We start from the raw sequence: 23,404 nt of genomic DNA on the forward strand, positions 1-23,404 counted from the left end.
TGCACATGTGTGTGGCATCCAGCTGCTCTCCCGGGTTTTGGCACGAGCATGCGCGCCGGACAGCTGGTCCTTCACATGAAGACCAGCTGTCTGGTGCGCATGCACGCACCAGAACTCGGAAGAGCAGGTGGCCACCGTGCACATGCGCCCAGATAGCTGGTCCTTCAGGCATGCGTGCAACAGAACCCAGAAGAGCAGCTGGCGATGGCGCCCCTGCCTACAGAGAGGGCTCTGTGTGCCACCTCTGGCACATGTGCCATAGGTTCGCCGTGATGGTCCTACAACATTTTATGGGCATAACTGTTATAAAGGCACCGTTATGGGAATATTATTTCAATACGGGTTCACTTACCAAACACTTTTGAGACCGGCAACTCTGACCCCAAACAATGTGGTCCTAAAGTGAAAATATCCATTTTTAAAAAATCATAAGCACCAACCAAAGCAAGCTTATCACTTCTCCTCTCAAATTTAGCCTATTAAAAATCTCTCTTATTTTTATCTGAAATCATTTTCCCATTGCAGTGCATTACCCAGTTATTAAGATATTAAAAGAGTAATATTGTAAGGATCGTGTTCAGTGATGCTATACGTCCCTCATGGGGAGATGGATTGACAGAGGAAGACTTTCAATTAAAAAAATAGATCCCAAAAGCCTGAATTTTGTTCAGTCCTACTCTAATAAAGGCCTCTTATAACACAGTGGGATTCCTTGACAGACATGGAAGTTGGAATGCTGCTTGTCCTGAATGAACAAAGTTTAAAAGAAAACCACCCAAACAGACTTTTCTTCAATTCTGATTTAGGTGTTTTTTTAAAAAAATGATAAGGGACTCAGCTAATATCTACTTTAATGTTATTTCAATTTCAGGCAAAAATCTTTTCAGTCCCATATGGTTTTCAAATTTGGCTCTGTCAACTTTGTATTATGGTTGCATTTTTCCTCTTAAGAAATGTTTTAGATCTATATTATTTACATTTTATTTTTATTAAAAACTCTTAATAACTGCTTTAATACTATTTTATAAACAATGTTGGAGTTGTGTTTATAATTTTAATATTGCCTTACATTTTGTTAAATCATCCAGAAAATTACATTTGTCTGATCATAAATAAATAAAAGTAACAATCTCTCATCTGCAAAAATCACTAATCTTTCTCCAATTTGGACCCTCCAAATGTGTCAGATTACAATTTCCTTTTTCTCTAGCCTGATGGCTAATGGTTGAGAAAGAAAAGAAGAAAGCAATTTACCTCATGATCAGATAAAAAGAAATCAGATGGAGGTGAGAGACTTAACAGTTTTAAAAAAAAACAAAGACATTTCTTGTTACGTTGTTGTTACTGTTCCCCTCACATTAAAAAGATTGTGTTGCATGCAGCCAAGGATTACACTGCTATAATTACCTTGATAGTTCAGGTCTGAAATGGGCCTACTGGCTCAAAAGGAATAGATAAACAAGACTATTTGATATACTTTGTTCTTCAAACTGGTACCAATGCTTGGTAATATTAAAAACTTTTAGATAGCTACACTGTCAATTCAAGATGTTAAACATACTTTCAGGCACACAGTGACATTAATGGTTATACAAATCATTGCCTATCACTGTAGGACAGCGATGGAAAAACCTTTTCAGCATCGAGGGCCAAAAAGGGAACGCATTCGCTCGTCGGGGATACAACCCGGAAGAGGAGCGGCCCAGGGGGCATGCACGCACGGGGAAATGAAATTCCGGTTTCCGGTGCATGCATGCGCATTGGCCAGCTGGTCTTCTGGTTTCTGTCGCACATGCGCATGCAACAATCAGCTGGCCAGTGCATGTGCACACACCAGAAAATGGAAGACCAGTTCTTCTGGTTTCTGTCACTGCTGTACATGAATAGGCCAGCTGATCCTCACCTGGGAGAGGAACGGGCAACGCCCCGCGTGCCAGGCGACATGGCTCTGTGTGCCACTTCGGGCACGCGTGCCATAGGTTTAATTTAATGACTTCTTTAAAATTAAAATAAAACAAAAATAATTAACACAGAATATAAGCAAAAGCACCCCCAAACTCAAACATGGTTGAACCTGACTTATCACGGAAGGTTTACCTCATTGTGTAAAAGACAAACAGGGTCCCAGACAGTGGGCACGGCAGTTTCCCAACCGCGGCAACTTTAATATACAACTCAAGCCAGCCATGGGAAACTTTGGGTTAGGAGAAAGTGACCAGGAGATTAAAAAATCTTTCCATTTCTTCCAAATTAAATGACTTTTGTTTTCACATCTTATTCTTTGCAACTTATTTAGAATTTATGTAAATGCTTTTTTTTTTTTTTTTTAGAAATGGCAGAAGATGTTATTCCTACTGCTTCCTGTTTTATCGTTTTGCCTCTCTGCAGCCTCTCTGGCTCCCTAAACTGAAAAGGGAACTGCTCAGAGGAGGAATTCCAGGGATGGTATTCACTTACTTTCCTTACCGGTTCACAAATGTGAGCACACGTGCGTCCACGTATGCACTCAGCCTTCCGCACATGCACTTTGGCTTGAAAACGTGCCTAAGTAGGATGGCATAAGCCAGGGCAGTTGGGCAGGGCCAGCCGCAATTTCCACTACCGGTTCGGGCAAACCGGTCCAAACCGGCTGAATACCACTCTGAGGAATTCCTTCACTGAGCTTTCCTTTTGAACTAAACTGAAGTGTTGGAAGCCAGAGAGGCTGTGGAACATTGGAAGCCCAATTAGACATTCAATTAGATATTGGAACTACACATGCAAGAGTACAACATCTATTCAGGTATCTTATAACAAGAGTAAGTTCCAAGACCCTACACTTTGTCCAGAAGACTTTCATTCAGATGTCACTTTCATTGGCAGATCTTTTCTATTAAATAGACTGGCTGGGGAATTCTGGGAGTTGAAGTCCACAAGTCTTAAAGTCTTAAAGTTCCCAAGTTTGGACACCCCTGTATTAAATCAAATGAAAAACATCACAAAAAACATTTTGGCCCAAGAGATTTAGCTACCATCCTCATACAGCCAAACTACTGAACAGTCTTTAAATCATTTTTATTCCTCTTCATTCTTCTTGTTCAATCATTCCACATTAGAGGGCAGACATCTCTTTCTGATGACAATGTATGCTGCTGCTGATTTTACAGATGGCATCAAACTGCCAAAGGCTAAATAGCAATAGCAACAGCAATGATTTATATACCACTCCATAGAATTTTACAGCACTCTTTGAGTAGTTTAGAAATGTCAGCCTATTGCCCCCAACAATCGGGGTCCTCATTTTACCGACCTCAGAAGGATGGAAGGCTGAGTCAGTCTTGAGCCAGTCAAATAGAAATCTCCCATCCTTAATTAGCTTCTGTGTGAAATAAGAGAAATGGCCAACCATACACTATGCCAGTAATAAATTTATATAACCTTCTCTTTCCAGTATTATCTTTGCTAATATGTATTAGAATTTGTTAAAAAATAGAGTGAGATATTTGAACCCTAAAGCATCAAACACTTCAACTGTTTTTAGTTCTTACTACTGTAAAAACAGGTCTGAAAACGTATGGAAAACATCACAGTAAATACAGATTGATTATGTACCATCAAGTTGCTTTTGACCCCCTATTTTTGACCACATAAATACATTTTTCTGCATTAAGACTAGATGTTCCATGTTGTTTATGCAATAGTATGTTTGTTACATGCCAAGATTCTTTGCTTTTAATGACTACTTCTTTAGACACTAAGCAAATCTCAGCAACCAGATATGTGACTGAATCAGATTGTCTAGAGTGCAACTAGTACATTTTGTTATATTTTGCCTCCTCTTTGAGAGAAAGAACAGAAACAAGCAAAATAGAGTCCTCTGAAAGTAACTTAGAACAAACTATTTGTCGCGTTCTGGCGTTCACGTTGCATACAAACAGATATTCAGTTTGTTTGGTGAAACACTTTTATCTCTAGCTAACAAACTACGGTGATAAGCAGCACTAAATGACAATGACACAAAGGTAATCAAATCCAAGTCAGTTCTAACCAAGTACCATCACCCATATATATATACCATTACCCCACCCAGCTCCTCCCACAACTCCACTCAGATGACACCCACCCACCATCACCAATCACCATGACCCACACCTCCAGCCATACCCCCACTCAGTGTCATCATAGCCTCTTTCCCTTTGCATCCGAGCAAAGAGTTACATCAGAGTAGGCAGTTGCACCAGAGTAGAAGAGTTACATCAGAGAAGGCAATTGCACATGGGTAGAAGAGCCACATGCAGCTACAGGCTCAATCGACAACAGAGAGGCAACATCAACGTGGCAGTGTTGCATGGTGGGCATGGTGATGGACAGGGTCCCCCTGGGTGGCAGCCTGAGGGCTGACACTATTTTCAAATGATGACTATATTACAAAAGCCTCAAAGGTAGATCCCAACCCTGGGGAGTCAAGAAAGTCATCCACCAGCCAAATCCTATTTTAAAAAATCAGTTTTTCTCTTTAAAATCTGACTCAACTATATTATTTGGATTAAACATTTTCTAAATGAAACACATACCAGTATCATATATGCAAAACACAGAATTTTCTGCTGTTCTTGGGAGGGAAACAGGATTAGAATTAATACAGTGCAGGAGGCGGAAGCCTTCATTAAAAAGAATTTTCCCCTCCTAGAGGACGAACATAGCGAAGGTAGTGGAAGGGGCAGTAAGGTGCAAGATAAGAAGGAGGGGGGGGCTGAGGCTTCCTCTGGGGACAGGGAGAAAGGAGCAATATCGAAAAGGCTCAGATCACAAAAATAGAAGTATTTGAAATAAATAGCAATTGGTGATACTCTAGAAAGTGACAAAGGAAAATGAATGAACACATTCATGGTTGACAATATAGAATAAGACCTTGTTTTCTGCTTATCTTTTATCTTTTGTTTTTAAGATTGTAAAAATTGTGAGTTTTGGATGGGTTTCTATCACTAGTGTGGGAGCTGCCAAAATTTTTTGTATATCCCCTTACCTTTTCCCCATATATGTGTAAAAACCAATAAAATTTTTTGGAAAAAAAAAGAATTTTGTGCTGTTAGTAGCCTAATAATAAAATATTTATAGCCATTAGTTTGTACTGGTTACAGTAAAGCCCTACAAACAAATAACTGGCATGCTTGACAGATTAAGTTCTCAGGCCCAAATAATATAATACTTCTACTTCATTTCTGCTATAAAACTACTCTATGCACTTAACAATAAAACCATATACCAGTTCCCAGCCTTAGGTTTTCATTGACTCCATGACATCAGATGAAATTGCCTCTTCACAAGTTATCTGGAGGAGTAGGAAAATGATTGTATGCATACTTGCCTCTACATTAATGGTCTTCTCCCCGTTTCCCATGTTTTAAAATACTTTTTGGTAAACATGCCAACTTTAACTACTTGATAACCTTTGGAATAAAGTACAAATCATGGAGAGAAACAGTTGAGGAAAAAAGCTTTGGAAACCAAGTTTGAGGAAAAGTAAAATGATAGCATAGAAGCATTACTAAGAATGCAATAAACCCAAAACGCCATTCTTCTTCATTTCCTTGATCTCTCATGTTGTCATGGGACTTAAACAGAATAATAACATACCATTCAGGCATAGAATGATAGGCATTGTTCTTCTTATTGGAAGGTATAATATGATAATACTGAACCTGGAAAGGAAAAACTGCCAGCATGCTGGTGTAGTATAACCAAAATACACTAGTAGAATAATTAAAACTGTATGAAACTCTCACTAAGCACAGCCACTATTGTACCCTTGGCTTTAAAGACAATATATTGGCTTTTGTGCATTATTGCACCTAAAGGCAAACTTAGCTTTGATAGCCATATTACAGTCTGCGCCATGTCAATGCCTGTCATCATTAAAAGGATCCAGAAACTCCATTCAAATCAATTTTTAAAAATGGTTCTGGGACGAAGATTAGATGGACAATTGTCAACTTGCAATTAAAAAATTGCATTCTATAATTCAGAATATAAGGATGTGTCCAGAGATTATGCTTATTGCACATGGAAGGAGAAATTACACATACTGTCTATGTGAAACATGCTGCCCAGATAACACATGGAAATATTGGTTTGAACTTCATTCAAGGATTAAAAGAAATATTATTTTCATAATATCTGGTATGCACAAGGCAATCATGGATGATGCAAAGGTGATAATCAAGGGTAGACTCAAATATTTCTTCCTTAACCCACTCTTGTCTCAAAGTTTGCTAAAACCAACCTTATTAGCCTAGTCTGGTATATGTAGAAAATAGCCCAGGAGCCTTTCAAAATTGTGGGCTGAAGGGTGTATTAATTCTAACTCTTGAGTTAGAATTAATACACCCATAGAGGCGCAGGCCTTTATGGAAAAAAATAAAGCACTCCTAGATAAACCAGATGATCTCACAACAGACACACAGGACACGGGAGGGGCCAGAGCTCTGCTGGCGGGGGGAGAAGGGGCAATACCGAGAAAACTCAGATCACAAAAATGAGTAAGAAAATCTGCTTGACATAAATTGATTGAAATCTTTAATTGAATTTATATGCTGACTATATATTGCTATTTAGTACTGAACTTTGTGTAAATGTATACTATGAGTATGGAGGGAGGGGGCATCTGCCGCACACTGCAACTGCCAAAATTTGTAACCTTTCCATTACCTTTCCCCTTTTTATTTTCTAAAAAAACCAATAAAACTTTGTTTAAAAAAAATGTGGGCTGAAGGGAAAAAAAAGTCAAATGCTTCCATTTACAAACAAGTCACTACTGGCAATTTTCACCCAGGAAAAGGACTAGATGAATAGTACTTTACAGAGCTTCCCCTCCCCCTGCAATAATTGGAAGTTAGCATTCTCTGAAACAAGGGTGAGAAGATAGCATTACCTTGAAAATAATCTCTGCAGTTTATTATCAGTTTTCCAAATTTAATTTATTTCATTCGCTAAAATATACAGTATATCCTACTTAGGACCAGATATTCTGACCCTTCCTCTGATCTTTGCAATTGAAAGTCTGAGAGCAAATATTTCCCTAAATAATTATATTTTTTCAAGAGAAGGAAAAGGTCCTCTTCCTTCTGCTGTTGTTAGGGTGGGAATAAGTACACTTTATTCCAGAATAGTCCTTAAACTTCACCTGGAACTTAATTCTTTTGACTAAGACTTTAAAAAAAGTATTTAATGTCTTTTTCTTAGACATTAAATTTGAACCAATTATATTATTATATTTGATGGTCAAGAATGCCACATTAAATTTAATTGAAATCAATATCAAAATCAAAAATAAATTCTGCTTTTTTAATGTCTGAGGCCTCCTTCCATATATTTTTTTTTACTTTCTTTTGTACGGCTTGTCTGCAGGACAATTTGGTCACTTCATTTTTTAAATGATAGCTGTGGCGCAGAACTTAAAAAACAGACTATATATAAAATGCTTTTTCCCTCTCCATCTACATTGATAAAACTATAAATTAACCTTCCTTCTAGTCCGTAACGAACATAAACAAAGCTCTGTTTTTAAGCTGCCTATGTCTTCCAGTGAGGTCTAGGGCAATGTTTCCCAACCTGGGCAACTTTTAAAACTGATGAACTTCAACTCCCAGAATTCCCCAGAACAAGAACAGAGCTGTCTGGGGAATTCTGGGAGTTAAAGTCCACCCGTCTTGAAATTACCCAGGTTGAGAAATACTGGTTTAGGATGTAGGAACAGGCATATCATTTGAACTGAAGAAAACATTGGGAGTTTTGCTATTTCTGCTGGCAGAGCTAAGACTAAATGCTTAGTGCAGATTTTCATGGCATTAACATCATGTGGTTTGTCATTGCAATCATATTCTAGGCCAGGACATCTGTTGCTGCCATGCAAAACAGTTTGCAGATCTCTTACCGACACCTGTCTTCCTCCGTCACAAATCTTGGCTGATACAGAGCACTTTAGAAACAATCTGCTGTCAGCTGCAGCAATGTTGAAAAAGATTTTCAACAAAGAAAGAACTCTATGTAAAGGTACCAATGTCTTCTCGGAAGAAACCTGATACAATTCAGTATGGTCTTTTTCCTACAGGTAATTCTGTATACACCCTCGTAGTTTTGGTTCACTGCAGTTTTCAATCCCAGCACTCTTTTTATGGTTTTGAATCTCTGACTACATTTTAAAACAATATCCCTTACTCTTTCAAGGGACAACACTTGCTCTCTACATGGGGCTTCCCTTGAAATGCACTCGGAGACTTCAGTTGGTCCAGAATGCGGCCGCGCGGGTGATTATGGGGAGTACAAGGTACTCCCATGTGACACCTCTCCTGCGCGAGCTGCACTGGCTTCCTGTGGTCTATCGGGTGCGTTTCAAGGTTTTGATAACGATCTTCAAAGCGCTCCATGGCTCAGGACCTAGTTACTTGTGGGATCGTATCCTGCCCCATACATCCCTGCGACCAATTCGCTCGCACAGAGAGGGACTTCTCCAGGTGCCGTCCACCAGACAGTGTCGGGGGGCGACGCCTAGGAGCAGAGCCTTCTCTGTGACGGGCCCAGCCCTGTGGAATGACCTCCCCCCTGATATCAGGACCACCTCTGACCTCCGCTCCTTCCGCGCAAAGCTCAAGACCCACCTCTTCCAAGTAGCTGGCCTGGCTCAACCATAGTTTTATCATATCGCTCCTGACGGGTTTTTTAATTGTGTATTTTGTATTTTAATTGAGGGGATTTTAAATTGAAATTTTAATTCTATTTTATTCATCTGTTTACCTCCTCCATGCATATGTATATGTTTATGTACTGTTTATATTTGTATATTTTATGTGTTTTAATTGTACGCCGCCCCGAGTCCTTCTGGAGAGGGTGCGGCTAATCAAATAAAATTTGATTTGATTTGATTTGATTTGTTCAAGTTCAATTCTTGGGCATCTTTACCTTTAGACTTGCAATCTGAGTCGTGGTGGTACAGTGGTTAGAGTGCAGTACTGCTGACTGCTGATTGCTAGCAGTTCAAGTCCCACCAGCTCAAGGTTTGCTCAGCCTCCCACCCTTCCGAAATGGTTAAAATGAGGAGCCAGATTGTTGGGGGCAATATGCTGACTCTGTAAACCACTTGTTAAGCACTGTAAAGCAGTATATAAGTCTAAGTGCTATTGCTAATCTTCCCCATCTGGTCCTGTTTGTATTCGCTCGTGCAGCCCCCGTCTAACATTCTTACCATTTTGCGTAATTCTGGCCATCTGAATTAAGGCCTTATTTTCATAGTTTCCTGTCTACATCTTAATCCTATAAAAGGCATCTTTGGTTTTTCCTCTTCCTTAACTCTTCACTTTTCTGTTGATTAAGAAACCTTCAGTTCCACCAAAAGGATCTCTCTCTGTCTTTTTTTCCACCCAGCAATACAAGCTTCTTTTTGGAAACTACATGCTTAACCAAGAAGAAATCTGACTTAGCAGCTTGTAAGAGGAAAAATAAATTAGATTGCTATAAAACATTGCAAGATACATTGAGATATAAAACCAAATGCTTACCTAATGTAAATGTAGCTCAGCAAAGCTTTTACATATATTTACACATCAGTGGTTGGTTTCCAAATTTGTTACTACCGGTTCGCTTGTGCTCTCTCACACGCTCTTGCGTGCGCACGATGCGTTCGGGCAGGTGGGCAGAGACTTCCGCCGCAGACACTACCAGGTAACCCAATCCAGGTCGAACTGGGAGCAACCCACCTCTGTTACTCATCCCCAATTTCATATTTTCTCAGCTTCAAACAAGCTTTGGATCTTCAAAGCAAAAATAGTTAACGTTTTGTCACATAACAGCTTCCCTATCACTCCAGCACTAATATATGAATGAATGGGTAGAGGAAAATCTGTATTTCCTCCATTAGTCTCCAATGATGCAAAACATTTAATAGGGACTTCACCTTACATATAAGATTATAGGTAGGCTACACCCAACAGTGTATGTGCCAGACAAGCAAACTTCCATGATGCTTCAGTTCACATTATATACATACTCTTCTAATCCTTTCTGGGAAATGTCTCTTAGTAACATCTGGAATGTCACAAGTTGCTTTTCCTGCTTTCCCAAAAATGTAGAAGTGATGTTCCTTATTATGCTTCATTGTACATGTGACACCCATATCTATCTAGGTACTACATCATGTATAAATGAAGATCTCAACTTTGTTGGACTTACGGGCACATCTGAAACTTTTAGAATAAATTGTGGCTGTCATATATAGGACTTCTCCATTTATAAATTGGATGCCATGAGGAATGTAACCACTGACAAAAAGTGATAACAATATTATCCCCTTAAGTCTTCACCCAAGTGACATTATCCCCATAAGATCAGAGGGGACAATGATAAATACACCTATAGAATGCCCATGCTTATAAACAGTTTTACTGTATTCACACAGTATAGTTTCAAGAGGATCGCACTTTAGACTTCTTATGTGAAATGATCCTTAGAAGGAAACACAAGATTGAATAGTAGTTGCTTTTAAGCACTGCGTGAGTTATTGCAAGCAATGGATTGCTTTGCTTACATATGTGATACTAGGTTGCTGACTCAAAGGAAAAACTATGCCCAAGAAGGAAGGCCCATTAATTTTAATGAGAGCCATCTCCCCAAACATTTTTAGGATCAAAGTGCTAGGAATCAATTGCTTCTATTTCCTCAAATTCAATTAAAGAAGAAATCCTAAGCAGGCATACTGGGTAGGAATTTCTATCCAAGTCAGGAGAATTTAATTCCAACTAGATTTATTTAATATAGGACAAAACACAAGGAGACAGATGGCAAGTTTTTAGCCTCATAGGTCCTTCCTGTCTAAAGACAATCAAGAAAATGTTGGATGCTGCCGGGGCAGCCAAGGGGGGCGGGTGGGAAGAGAACTGAGAAATCAGCTTAGGAAACATAGAGATAAAGGTAACATCTATCATTGACCAGAGCTGACACTGATTGCAGTGAGTAGGCCTTTTCCCCCTAGGATTACTTTTTAATCTCTAGAACAGGGGTTCTTAACAGGATTCTAGGGACCCTCAAAAGAGATTATAGAGAGTGAAGTTGGGGGTGGGAATGCAACTTTATTTTAACTAAATTTAACTGAAATAGAGAAGCACGCACATTACCATGTAACATATTTATATATTATTTAATATTCTTTATAACATTATTTTTCAATATGTTAATAACTGTATTGAACTGAATTGGTTATCTTTGTAATACAATAATGTATTTACATTTTACTTCATTTTATGCATTCATTTCTACATTTTTCTGAGAGGCGACCTTTTGAAGATTTCGCCAGATTAAGGGGATCCACAGCACGAAAGGGGGTTAAGAACCCTAGCTGTAGATAAAGTTTCAAACACCTTGGATTTTCTACCTAAATGTATGTATTATGTTAGCACTTATTTGAGAGAACTGTAACAATAAACAATGGAAAACTCAGCCAAGACTGCCAAAATACTTTTAAGGTTAGATTCCTTTTTCATAGAATTTCCATTGCAAATAAAAACAATTTTTAAAAAAACCTACAGCCTATTAGCATTAACAATATAGTAGAAAAGGATAGGGCAGAGATGGGGAACAATGGTTATTTTATGGCTTGCGGACTTCAATTCCCAGAACTGAATTTTGGGAGTTGAAGTCCACAAGTCATTAAAGGGCTATCGTTCCCCACCCCTGGGATACAGAGAGTAAAAGCATTTTTACTTGTTGCCAAAAGGCATGATAGTATCACAACTAGATGACAATTATTATCTTCCTGACTCATTTACAGACACATAGAATAGAATTCTTTATTGGCCAAGTATGATTGGACGCACAAGGAATTTGTCTTGGGTGCATATGTTCTCAGTATACATAAAGAAAAATAAAATAGAATACGTTCATCAAGAATCATAAGATACAACACTTAGCGATAGTCAAGGTTACTAATAAGCTATGAAATCATACTAGGAAACAAAACAATATAAATTGTAAAGATACAAGCAGCATGGTTATAGTCATAAGTGGGAAGAGACAGATAATAGGAAGGATGAAAAGAAAAATAGTAATACAGTCTTAGTAAATAATTTGACAGTGTTGTGGGAATTAGTTGTTTAGCAAAGTGATGACATTGGGGAAAAAACTGTCCTTGTGTCTAGTTGTTCTGGTGTGAAGTGCCTTATAATGTTGTTTTGAGGGGTAGAAGTTGAAACAATTTATGTCCAGGATGTGAGGGGTCTATAGACATTTTCACAGCCTTCTTTTTGACTCGTGCAGTATACAGGTCCTCAATGGAAGGCAGGTTGGTAGCAACTGTTTTTTATGCAGTTCTAATTATCTGTTGAAGTCTGTGTCTGTCTTGTTTGGTTGGAGGGTCAAACCAGGCAGTTATAGAGGTACAGATGACAGACTCAATAGTTCCTCGGTAGAACTGATATAATTGGGTTCTAAGTATGACATGATCATGCCATCCATCTTTCACCTCTGATGAATAGATCTACTAGGATTTCAAGTACTACTCTAGATAAAAAAGCACTATGAAAAAAATCTACCCTTATGAAATCTGAGGGGAATGTACTTTCTCCTGTTATCCTAGTGCAAAAGGATGTTGCTATCCTTAATTGTTCCCATTATTTCACCACATTATTTCTTCACTCTTTCACTGGCTTCCTATCAACAGCAAAAGATCCCATGGCCTTAATCACTTTCAGTAGATGTTGTTGCACCACAGTCAAGCCATAACTATGCTGTAGCATTTGCTACTGGTGTTTAAAATTCAGTTTATCACTCAATTACTCTGCTAGCTTGACCTTAATTTACTACATTTTCTGGTACATTTGATTTTGGATATTATGACATCCTGACTCAGGCCATTAGACAGGAAGCAAAGTGACAGCAATGCCCAAGGATAAGGGGAGGAGAGAATACCAATCGCCTGGAAAATAAAGGCTATCGTTGCTTGTTTTGCATCCTGTGGAGCCTTTCCTTATTAGTGCTCAAATGTAAATAGCATTTTATACAAGCAGAAAACTGCCTATAATTAACTCTATGGGGTTCAGCAAAGAGCCGTTACTCATACATTGCTTTAATATAATGTTTTACAATTGCACAAAGACTTGATTTGAGGACTTGTTTACTACAAATGTATTAAGCCAACTCCTTAGATGCTTAAATACTGCTGAAGTCAATCACATTACACTGGACATTTCATTCTTGAGTTCTAAGCATCAAACTTACATTAAGTAGAAAATAGTTTATGTTCTGATGAACTAAGTGGAACTTAAAGATGGGAATTTTCCTCAAAATAAGACAGGGTCTTATTCTCTTTTGACCTCTGAAATAAGCGCTTGGCCTTATTTTCCGGGAGGTCTTATTATTTTTGAGCTGCAGGAGGCGGCGAGCGTGGTCACCTCATGGCTGCTGCTGTGTTGCAATATTTTCAAATAGGGCTTATTTTTCAGGGGAGGGCTTATTTTAGCGCATGCGCTCAAAAGCCCAATTGGGCTTATTATCTGGGGAGGTCTTATTTTCAGGGAAACAGGGTACAGCTACTTAACAATATTGTATATCATATATAGGGCTGTTAATAAACAAGGCAATATTCACGACTAAATCTAATAGCTTGTTTGATTAAGTCTTCATATGCCACACCTAAAATAAAGCCTCAAACATAACTGCCAGCCTTCATAAAAAACATGGCCAGAGGAGCTAATTCTATTTTGTGATAAGATTACATTAATAGAATCCTACAAGACTGAAAGTATTTCTCTCCCCCACCCATGTCATCTTTACAGCCCAAGAAACTAGGGGGGGGGGTGTTTTCTGAGCCTCTTGCATCACCCACTTTCCTTCTGTGGGTGAAGTTGCCTTTTATTTGAACATCCCCTTTGTCCTGTCACCCAAGGTCATCCACACATACTATAACAATGTCCCTGTATCTGGGCCCTTTGTAGATCAGGTTTTGCTTACTTGCCCAAGAACTAACTTTTTAAGTTAAAGAAACTGGCCCAAAGTCACAGAGTTTGATCTTATGGTCAAATGGGGACTTATATATGGGTCTTTTTTTTTAAATGTTATTTTATTCTTTTATATATAGTTACAGGTATACATTCACAGTTATTATTCTTATTTATCTTTATCACTTTTACGTATTTGTTTTTCCATATAAAAGGTTAAAATATACATTCTGGGCTCCTTTGCTTAACATCCCGTACACCTTTTTTGTATTATCACCAACCTATTTTTTCTTTTCTTTTCACCCTCCCTCCCTTCTCTATTCTCTTTCTTCCTCCTCTCCTTTCCCTTTCCTTATTTCCTTGCCTCTCCCCTACTCCTCTATTCCTCTTCCTCCTCCTCCTCCCCTCCTACCTATTATATATGGGTCTTTACTTACCATATGGGTGGTGTTTTCCAGGTATTTTGCGAAATAATGAAATATAATTTCTTGCTGAGTACACACTGTAGTACTGAATTTGAAGAGAGAAAATCTGTACAATTCTAAAGAAAGAAGCACTGACAATCTGATACACCTATAAATGTGCTAAGGTTATATATATAAAGTGCTACCTTCTGAGCAAAGTATCCTTTCGCTAGTATTCACATAATCATATAAAGGTTCCCTTTTGTGAGTTCTGAGTTCACATGAAATTATAAGGCCATAAGCTTATGCACGCTATCGTCAACAAAATGATTTGATGCAGTTTATTTAATGACATTCATTAATTTAAAACACTCATGAAGGCAGCCAATAGCTATTATAAAAATAAGAATACTAATAGCAATAAAACATAAAAAGAATGGAATTAAAAAATGCAAACTATATGCAGCCATGGAAAATGATTTAATCAGACAACTTCTAACAAATTAAAACAACTCATGGTCCAAGAATCTTTCCAAGAGGGAAAGTTTTAATAGCCCACTGGAAAGTCATAGAAAAGGTCTTATAATATCCTTGCCAATTTCCAAATGTAGAATCCCCCAAAAGATTCTAGTCAGCAAAGTCAAAAGCTATGGAAATTGCTAGCTAAGAAATTCTAAGTTCTTAGCTCTCTGGAAGGCAATAGATTAAAAAAGTTGGCAAGAACTATTATTTCTCAGACCTATGTAAGTTAGAGCTGAAATTGATTGAAATGTGTCCACCATACCCTGGTTTCTTAATATTGATAGTGTCAGGCCTGTAGTTATGTTCTTTTTAGGATCTTTGGCCTGCCACACTTTCTTATAATTTTCTATGCTGTTTCATTAGTGTAGTAGTTGGGAGGGGGGAATAGAAAGGAGTAGGATTGTGGAATGTATGTTGTCATTCTTTTATAGAAGCTCAAGGTCATCTTTTGTCTCCGCACCTCGACACCTGACCGGAAGCAGAGGGGTGTAGATGCCAGCGTGGAAGATGATGATTGGAACATGTGATGGATTTGTGGGTGTGGGGATAGATCATGAACTTTCAACTGGGTGGAATTCCAGGATGCAAATCAGAGTTGGAATTCCATAGAGGTGCTAACTTGCCTGTAGAATAAATTGGACCTTTAAAGATGTTTTTGCCTCGGACAATGATTTAATTCTGCATGGTATTTAGAACCCTAACAGATAGCTCCAATAATGTTGTAACAAAGATCTAGGCTTCACTGGGGAACTCTACCTCTGTAGTTGCTAGGAGTCAAAACAACTTGATGGCATAATCAGTTGGATCAAAAGAACTGGGTTGAAATCCTATCCCAGATTTTCAACAGCACTTTTAATTTTGATCTAACATTAATACTTAACACAGACTATCTTCTATCGACATCTTTCTTCCAAAGATGATTTGTTGGAGATGCAGGCAAACCTGAAACAAATGATGAGACACCTATTTTCTCTCTAACATTCTTCTTTTTCTCTGTCTTTCTCTTCATTTAATTTTCTCCTCCATCAAAGAGGATGAAGAGTTTGTAAACCTGGTGTGCCTGTTAAAATCTGGACCACTTTTCAACTTACATCTAAAAGCTGCAAATGTTTTATTCGTCTTATTCCACAAAGTATAGCTGTGAATTGAGCTAATAATGAACTCTTCATATGGAACCCCACAATTTGGTCAAGAGACCTCGTCGGTTTTAAAGGGGGAAAAAAAGTGCTTTAGCTATTTTACACTGCATATTTTTACAGTATGAATATGGCACATTATTTTTTAGAGTAATAATCATCATAAGAATGTGTTAGTGTGAACATTTTAGAATATATGCATTGCACAATTGAACCTAACACCAGTGCAAAAAGAGGAAAAATGGCTTTTTAAACAACCATCAAATATTTCTGAAGCTTCCAGAACGAAAATGTAATTAGTAAATTCTATTCTTTACACATCTTTCTAGCAAAGGCAAAATCTGATCCACACCTACATTTAAAACTTTTTTTGGCCTTAATTGAGTACAAGACAAAACAACAACAATAACAAAATAAACTTTACACAAATTATAACAAAAGAAGAAAAGAAAAAAGAAGAAAAACTATATAAAAGGAGCAAAAATACCAAGGGTATATATATATATATATATATATATTCATAAATAAAGTTCTACATAAGTATTTCAATGAATAGTAGCATATTTCATTATCATCTTTCATAGCTAGTGATTCATTGAATTGAATAGCTGAATATTTATCTTTCCAACTCTGAATAATATATTTTAAACTATAAACAGGGCAGGGAGAAGCCACAATCTTTGTTGAAATATCAACTTCCATAAGATAGGATTCAAAACAATACCCACATCTGAAAATATTAAATCTTGTCTCAGAGTTAATTTAATGCAACTTTCCCCACAAATGAAGCAATTTTAGTACTCTGTAGAAAAAAAAAAGTTTAGACAAGACACCGATATCACCGTACTTCCAGTATTTACTGTACTTGACTATTTACTCAAGTATTTTTTACATACATGCAACAGAGTATTAAAGATTAAACATTTGGGTATTAATACTAATATTTCATCTCATTGTCTAGAATGTTCAATTCTTTATTCCATCCAGGTACTAAAGTTGGCCTAATGAATTGATCCACCACTAAAATAATTTTACAAAAAGTATCCATAGGAATTTTTTGTATTAAGAGGGCTTAACACTGTAATAATCTCTTGTAGAAGATTAAGCATTTCTGAGGCTGAAAGTATGATCACTTTAAACTGAGATGCCAAATGAAGACATATAGTCCGTGAGTCCCATTTTATAGGTCTTTGATACCTAACTAAATCACACCTTCTAAAAAGGGTTGGAAGAATTTCTTGCCATTTTGGGATGGATAACAAGTGTGTGTGTGTGTGTTTGTGTGAAATATGCATGACATAGTCAGAATATAAATATTTCCCCAGTTCCCATTCTATTACCCACATATGTTACATATCACAGTTCTTCCACAAAGTAATTGATCCTTGCAACAAAAGACTTGCTAAATATAAAATACAACCCATTCTAGCATCAGCCATAATATCTATTTATCTATCTATCTATCTATCATCTATCTATCATCTATCTATCATCTATCTATCTATCTATCTATCTATCTATCTATCTATCTATCTATCTATCTATCTATCTATCTATCATCTATCTATCTATCATCTATCTATCTATCTATCTATCTATCTATCTATCTATCTATCATCTATCTATCTATCTATCAATCTATCATCATCTATCTATCTATCTATCATCATCTATCTATCTATCATCTATCTATCTATCTATCTATCTATCTATCTATCTATCTATCTATCTATCTATCTATCATCTATCTATCCTATCTATCTATCTATCTATCTATCTATCTATCTATCTATCTATCTATCTATCATCTATCTATCTATCTATCTATCTATCTATCTATCATCTATCTATCTATCTATCTATCTATCTATCTATCATCTATCTATCTATCTATCTATCTATCTATCTATCTATCTATCTATCTATCTATCTATCTATCTATCTATCTATCTATCTATCATCTATCATCTATCCGAATAGAACTGGAAGAGACCTTGGAGGTCTTCTAGTCCAGCTTCCTGCTCAAGCAGGAGACTCTATACCATTTCAGACAAATGACTTGTGGAGTCTCTTCTTAAAAACCACCAGTGATGAAGCAGCCACAACTTCTGAAGGCAAGGTGGTTAATTGTCTTCATTGTTAGGAAGTTTCTCCTTAATTCCAGGTTGCTTTTCTCCTGAATAATTTCCATCCATTGTTTCTTGTCCTGCTCTCTGGTCCTTTGAAAAATAAATTGACCCTTCTATCTCTTTTATAGACGAGGATTTTTTTCCCTCTGAGAATCTCCAATTCTGATTCAAATGTGGTGTGGAGAGACCCTGGGAAGTCCGCTACTGACTGGCACATGGAAACCTATTGTGGGCCAATTGCCCTGGGCCCTCTTCCTGCCCACCACACATATTTACCTTTTTTTCCATAGATGCTGACAGGCATGGATAGTCAATTCGAAGCTCAGCTAGAAAGCTAGGGATAGGATCTTGTTGAAGAAAGATCAAATTCACCAACTTCTGGCCAAAAAGAGATTGCATTTACCAGTCTCAATGGAGCAACTACTGGACTGGAGATTGTCATTTTCAATGCTGCCTGCCAGCTTCTTAGAAGGAAAGTCAATGGGGAAACCAGAAGGAAATTGGAAATTGCTTCCGTTGCCACTAATTTTTTTGCGCATGGGAATTCTGTTTCTCTGTTTTGGTAAGGAAATATCTCTAAAATGATGACGGGTTGGCTAGTACACATTAAAATGTCAATGTCAATAACTCAAAAGTTGGAAGAATAGAATCTTTAAGCAATGTTATTGAGTGTAATATTACTTAGGTCAGGATTATTTCCCCTTCCAAGGTGCACTGAAATGCCTCCACCATCCTGGCATTGATCTGCACAACTCTTGAGAGGTAATGTTACATTTTAATCCATTAGCAATTACCGTCATGGGAGGAAAATAAAGGGTATGTATTAGGTAGCAGTGCTAAGGACCATTATCCGGAAATGGTCTCATTGCAATTGATGGGAACTTACTTCTGAGTAAGAACACTTAAGATCAGGATATACTTGTAAAATGTGGAAAATGGCAATCCCAAATATACTTTCTCCCAACAATATAGAATATTCATCCCTTTTTATCAACATTTCTCATACTCTACCTGTTCCATGTCAGCCAGCTTCCCAGAAGGTAAGGGCCACACTTATGGAACACTTGGAATAACTGTCCTACTCACAATTATTTGGGTATAAAACATACTGGATTTATTCCGGAGCAAGCATATACAGACAGCAGTAAATATAGCTACTTTTTCTCCTCTGAACTGTGCTACACAAGGAGGAGGAAAAATAAAAAATAAAACTTTTCAAATAGGCAGTTTGTATTTGTATTAGTTCTTTTTTTATTAACATATTTTTCAGACTATAAGACGCACTCCCCTCGCCAAAACAAATAGGTAGAAATGTCTGTTGTGTCTTATAGACCGTATACGGCTCTGTTTTTGGCCTCCTGAAATCCCACCGCCTGTCCGTTTTTGCCACAAACGGGCCCATTTTTGGCAAAAATGGGACGCATGAAGGGTTTTGCGAGGCCTGCAGAATGCTCCTGGGGGCTGGGGAGGGCAGAAACGGGATGAGAGGAAGGTTCGGGGGGCCAAAAATGGGCCCGTTTTTCATGAAAACTATGTAAAATCAGGTGACCATGGAGATCCTGAAATGATCATCAGTGTGAAAAGCAGTCATAAGTCCCTTTTTCCAGTGCCAATAGAACCTGGAATGTTCACTAAACGAACTGTTGTAAGTCAAGGACTACCTGTACTTCAGTGCTACTGTAATATCTGGTAGCGATGGCTCTCTGATCCTTATTTCTAATTCCATTTCCAAAACTCCACTGACAGACAGAAACAGCTGGGGTTGGGTTAACTGCAGCTGATTTGCCCGTGCCAGAAAAGACTTGTTCTATTTCCTGCCATTTTATTCAACAGCAACAGGAAATCAGATCCATGAAGGATTTTTCAAATATATGCTGAGCGCAAACAACTCTTTAAAAGTAGTACATTTCTGCTTCCCCACTTCCATAATAAATAAATTATACTTATGGCTGGACACAGAAGTAAAAATAATAACACCGATTTAATTTGTAAAACCTTTTTACAAAGGGGTTAAATCAGAATTCCACAAAGTTGTCAATATTAACCCCCAAGGACTGATGGGAATACCCAAACAGTCGATGTTGTTGTTGTTACTATATTATTATCGATACCAGTACTATTAGTTAAAGTAGTGTGTCAGGGTTTCAACGGATGCCCTAATTAAATCATGAGCCTTGAGCCAAGCTTCAAAAGAAATCCAACTATTTATTAGGAACAACATGTCGGCAGGTACCCAAGTGAAGCCAGCTCTGACCCCAAGTAATTTATGGCCCAATTATGACCTTGTTTCCCCCCTCCCTGGCAGGGGGTGTCATAAATCACATTCTCCAACGAAGCACTTTCACCAGCTGTAGAGATCACTCCCCCCTCCAGCTGCTGTGGGTAACTTGGGATACAGCCTTGAGAGAGAGAATGGAATGTGCATCTATCTTTTGCTGCCGTGCTGTTTCATCGCTTTCCCATCCCCCCTTTCCTATGGCAACTCGAGAGCAGGCCAGGGATGCTTTGAGAGTTGATATAGTGTTTATTAAATTATTTTCCTATAATAAAAGTTTGGGGGTTGATGAACAATCTGAAACTTTAGTTTTTAATGAATTAAAAAAAAACAGAAGAGAAAAATATAAAAATAATAATGATACTGATATATGCATTGTTAAAGAAATACATAAAACATGCTATCCCTCCAGAATATCAGAATATCAAAATTTTACAGCCTAAACTGGAAGAACAGAATACTGCTGCTATATAGGTTCTTAGTCCTCCACTTATCACAGTTCATTTAGCGACTGTTCAAAGTTACAACAGCTCTGAAAAAAGTGACTTATGACCGTTTTTCACAACCATTGAGCATCCTTATAGTCACGTGATCAAAATTCAAATGCTTGGCAAGTCACTCGTATTTTTGACGGTTGCAGTGTCACCTTTTGCGACCTTCTGACAAGCCAAGTCAATGGGGATCTAGATTGATTTAACAGCTGCAGTGGTTCATTTAACAACTGTGGCAATGAAGGTCGTAAAATGGGAGCAAAATTCATTTAACAAATGTCTCACTTAGCAACAGAAATTTTGGGCTCAATTCTGGTTGTAGGTCGAAGACTACCTGTACTACTCTCAATTCTCCTCTACTAATTTAGGGGAGAGGACATGTTGAGTCACATATGAGGAAAATACTCAGAGCATCCAGGGCTTCAGAAGCAAGTATGAAAATGCCTACTTCTACATCAGGAAGAGAAGGATTTTCTTTCATTGGCCAGACAAGCCATCTGTCAAGAATCCTGAGATCAGCAGTTGGCTGGACTCCAAAACTCCTTCTGATTCTAGTATAATGCAGTGTCTGAGTTTACATATTACATTAAGCCATGGTTTTAACTGTTTTTGTTAAATAAATGGCAACACTTGGGTGCACATAACATACAAAATCACTAAGAAATCATATTATTGCTTATCATCATTCACCTCAATGCCCGCATGTATCACATATTGCCCAACAAGTGCTTAAGAGAAGCCCAAATGCCATAAATATATATATGTATATCTATTTGTGTTACAACCCCTGGTATGCCCAAATATGGGAGGGAGCTCACTACTCCCCCTTTCTGTCCTTCGACTCATTACAGAGGACCATCCAGGCAGAAAACCATATTTTTATTTTTAATGTTGCCTTTTTATATTTGTGTTGTATTTGTGCTGATAAATAAATAAAGGGAGACTAGTATAGATCTATTTCAAGCTATTTAGCTCTCATCAGCTAGCCATACCCTTACTGGGAATCGAACCAGAGCTGTATTGCATATTAGGCCGATGTAATTGCCACTAAGCCACAGGCTCTCTTCCTTATCAGCTAGGCCAGGGAAATAGGTATGTATTTGTGTTACAACCTACAATATATATATATATATATATATATATATATATATATATATATATATATATATATATATATATATATATATATATATATATAATTTGTGTTGTATTTGTACTGATAAATAAATAAAGGGAGACTAGATCTATTTCGAGCTAATTAGCTCTCATCAGCTAGCCATACCCTTACTGGGATTAGAACCCAGGCTGTATATATCTTAGGCAGGAGTCTTAACCACTAAGCCACGGGTTCTCTATCCTAGTCTCCCTTTATTTATTTATCAGTACAAATACAACACAAATATAAAAGGCAACATTAAAAATAAAAATATGGTTTTCTGCCTGCGTGGTCTTCTGTGATGAAGCCGAAGGACAGAAAGAGGGAGTGTGACCTTCCTCCCATATTTAGGCATACCAGGAGTTGTAACACAAATATATATATATATATATATATATATATATATATATATATATATGTGTGTGTGTGTGTGTGTGTGTGTGTGTGTGTGTGTGTGTGTGTGTGTGTGTGTGTGTGTGTGTGTGTGTGTGTGTGTGTGTGTGTGTGTGTTTCATTTGTACTGATAAAAAGTACAAATATATATATACACATACATACATACATACATACATACATACATACATACATATATATATTGTAGGTTGTAACACACACACACACACACACACACATATATATATATATATTCATCAAACGGATTGCGATAGAGGTTTACGGAATTGTTTTTCAGTCTATCGATCCCACATTTGCTTTTCCACTTTTGCTGAACTCCATACAAGCCAAATTGTTTTTAAAAAACAACACTCGTGCATCTTATTATTATCTGGCAAAGTTATTTCTGGACTTACTGGGTCTAAAAACCAATTGTGCCACAAGTAAATTAGAAAAGAGCAAAAAGAATTTGAATTCCAGAGAATGACTTGTCAATAATGATTTTAAGTTACTCTATAAAATCATTGCTTCATTAATAATTCAAACTTGTTAATAATCAAGAAGTACTGACCACAGTAGAAGCAGACACAAATATTTTGCTACCTTCAGCTGATAAATGTTCCTATACCACATAGAGGAATTTCATCTATGAATACAAATTTAATAGTACTTTAAAAAAGGATTATTTTGCCTCTTATCAAAACAATTCTACTTGAAGTCTAACTTGCCTGAAATATTAGGTCCAATGCAAAACTGCTTGCTCATGTAGAATAGAGTTTTGAAGCTCCTTGAAAATTGTTATCTTGTAATAATTTAGGTTTTGGGGGTTTTCCCATTGGCTGCTCCCTTCAACTCAACAATTTCCTTATTAGATTGTGATAGCCTTCTCCAATGTGGAATAAAGATATGTCTGACAATAGTTTCTGTAATGCACAGC

The 23,404-nt window shown here is 37.4% G+C and overlaps 1 protein-coding gene across 3 annotated transcripts in view; it reads right to left on the reverse strand.

Moving 5' to 3' along the window:
- The window catches only part of LNX2 (ligand of numb-protein X 2), a 103,500-nt gene that overhangs the window by 61,488 nt on the left and 18,608 nt on the right, over positions 1–23,404 (reverse strand). The window contains exon 3 of one of the 3 annotated variants that reach the window (XM_081951415.1): positions 353–397. The exons of the other annotated variants lie outside the window; for them this stretch is intronic. The gene's annotated coding sequence lies outside the window, so the exon portion shown is untranslated. The remainder of the gene's footprint in view (positions 1–352; positions 398–23,404) is intronic. 3 annotated transcript variants of the gene reach the window in all.

Source organism: Natrix helvetica, assembly GCF_964273705.1.
Source record: "Natrix helvetica genome assembly, chromosome: 4".
NCBI lineage: Eukaryota > Metazoa > Chordata > Lepidosauria > Squamata > Natricidae > Natrix > Natrix helvetica.